At 31.0% G+C, this 2958-nt stretch overlaps 1 long non-coding RNA gene across 1 annotated transcript; it reads right to left on the reverse strand.

The window, feature by feature from the left end:
* Positions 1–459: 459 nt before the first annotated feature.
* LOC143059590 (uncharacterized) lies at positions 460–2754 on the reverse strand. Its single transcript, XR_012973528.1, has 3 exons — positions 2543–2754; positions 1367–1479; positions 460–725 (listed from the first exon to the last, which is right to left on the reverse strand). It is a non-coding gene; the product is annotated as an uncharacterized LOC143059590 (long non-coding RNA).
* Between the last annotated feature and the right edge of the window lie 204 nt (positions 2755–2958).

Here is a 2958-nt window from a genome sequence, read left to right on the forward strand (position 1 = left end):
CAAAGCGTTGGTAGGTACACATTGTTATTATAAAATCATGTAACAAATCAAATATACACAATGCGATCTCTTATATTTCAAAAGGTTCTTTAACCAATTATAAATCAATTGAGGATGATTTTCATGAATATGTTAAACATTTAAAAAGATAAGTATGAATTTCAAACAACAAACAACAAACATCAACAGCAACTATTGATACAAATGCAATAGTGCTGGTATAATAAATTCTGTTGTTACATAATAGAAAATAAAAGTTTAAGAGAGGCTTTGTTTTTACAATATATAATTTGTCGATGTCTATCTTTTCCAAATTTCGTGCATATTTAATCGACTGAGTTTAAGTAACATTTTGCAAGGTTTCGGGTTGTGAGGATAACGATTTAATTATAATTGTATCAGGTAAACAAAAACGTTCTTCAATAAAATAATAAGTGTATTTGCTAAATTACTTATATTCCTACCTTTTAGTTTATAAAATAAAAGTCCATCAATCTGTACTTGTTCTGTATGGACAACAGTTGGCATTTGTCCTGATGATTTGTCTACTTTTAGAATGTTCTTATAACTTGTGTAGAAGATATAATCACCGCCGATGTCAATTTCCCGGTTGTAAAGTTTTACATATGTGTTAATCACTGTTCTGACATCCGATCCATTATTCAAAACAGATTTCAAGTCACCTGTGTCATATTCCATCCAATAAACTCGCTGATCAACGAAATCTAAAATAACAATCAAATAAGATAAGGGACCTACATTGAAAAAGAATCACATTCACTGCATTTCTACCAAACTGTGTGTTAATATCAACTTAAAGAATGGTGATATATTATAAACAAAGAACTATAGGCAATTGCATATCATGTATATTATGTATCGACTTTTATGCATGTAGATTTTTCCCGAAAAATCGTGGTAATTACTGTAAAAATTGATCGGACATTTTCAATATTAACGTTCAATTGTCAACTTTTAAGAGCTGATCTGTTTTCAAATATGTCGATACAATACGGTCACAATAACTGAGAATAGTTTGAATTATCTAAAAAATTGAAAACAACACGTTCCTGTGTTGACATGAATATCAATGGTATGGTATTTTTTTTTTAGAAATTTCCTGTTACAAAACTTTGAATTTTTCGATGATTTTCTTATCCAAGGAATAGATGACCTGAGCCGTATTAGGCACAACATTTTGGAATTTTGGTCCTCAATGCTCTTCAACTTTGTACTTGTTTGGCTTACTAACATTTTGATGTGAGCGTCACTGATGAGTCTCATGTAGACGAAACGCGCGTCTAGTGTATTAAATTATACCATTAGTTCAACCTTTCTAAAGATAACCTTTCTAAAGATAACATACCGACTTGTATATCTATGAGTCGTGATGACAGATTAATGACTACCTGTCTGTCTTTTCCATCAAATGTTACCCTGAGCAATGCATTACTTGTTTCCGTACTATAATATATCCATCTATAATGTAGTTAATATAAATATCAAAAAAATTGTTTTTATATTGGGGTTTTTTCGAAAAGCAGTTGTACTAAATAAAAGAGTTTATACTTAATCAAAGGCAATCCAAATTATTTCTTGTTGATTTTTTTTAATAGAGATCGACATAGTTAAATAAAGTCAACAGAAGAATACCGCTGTTCTAAAATCATAAATCGATTGAGAAAAAAACAAATTTAGGTTACAAACTAAAATCGAAGGAAACACACCAACTATAAGTGGAAAAAACGGAACAACAGAAACACTCAACTGCAACAAAAAACTCAGACGGCAACGTACCCCACACACCAACAAATTATACAATAAAAACTGCCATTTTCCTGACTTGGTACAGGACATTCGAAGAGAAAACGTAGGTTTGAACCTGGTTTTTATGGTTAGCCAAACCTCGCGATTTTAGGGCAATGTAAGATATGACACTAAAAAGGACAAATGTACATGCCAGGACTACAGTACGAATAAATACAAGAACATTCAGGACAGAGAAATACACAAATAAACAATACAATAAAACATTTCGACATGTTAATAGTTATTAAAGGTACCGGGCATATAATTTAATACAACAGACGATTTTCATTTACATGAGACTCATCATAAACGCTTAGCTAAAAAATAGTCAGAAAGCCAAACAATAAACTCATCATAGATACGAGGACTAAATTTTGTATTTACGCCAGATTCGTTTTTTATCTTCGAAAGACTCATCATTGACGCTCGAATTCAAAGAAGTAAATAAGTCCAAATAACGTACGACGTTTAAGAGCATTGAGGATAAGAATTCCAGTAAAAAGTGACAGAGCATTTATTAACGGGAACCGCTGAGGTAATCCTAAAATTAACAGTCATGCAAAAGGAAAAACACATATTACCATCTGCGCAATAATAAAACGGAGTAAACATGTCACAGAAGACTATTTGTGTGTAACTGTTATTTGTACAAGAGTTGGCTGATTTCAAATGCATTATAAAAAAGAAATAATAAAAAATAATCCAAGAAGCTAGAGTAACAAAAATGACATACCTATTATAAATGTCTAATGCAAGTGCAATTGGTAGAGTTTCATTAACAATAGTGGTTACATCGGACCCATCTGATTTACATCTCACAACTCTTCCGAACGTGTTCAATTCTGTCCAGTATAGATGACTGTTTCCTGAGTCAAATGCTACGTAATATGGTCTGTTTGTAGAGACAACAGTTTCAAAATTTACAGCTTGATCATTCGGATAAGGAAATCTGTAAAATGTATTATTAAAGGCGAAAATATTAAAATAAGTATCAACCTTTAATCATGCTACCGTAACTGTTTTTGTTGTTTTTCTTTCTCATAAATGTAGCTTTATCATGTTTATGTATTTTTCATCTGTTTGTTTGGTTTAAATCATCTTTTTTTTTAAGTTTGTATGCTAATAACTTCATAATCTAAAACATCTCTT

This window comes from Mytilus galloprovincialis, chromosome 14 (genome assembly GCF_965363235.1).
Source record: "Mytilus galloprovincialis chromosome 14, xbMytGall1.hap1.1, whole genome shotgun sequence".
Classification (NCBI taxonomy): domain Eukaryota; kingdom Metazoa; phylum Mollusca; class Bivalvia; order Mytilida; family Mytilidae; genus Mytilus; species Mytilus galloprovincialis.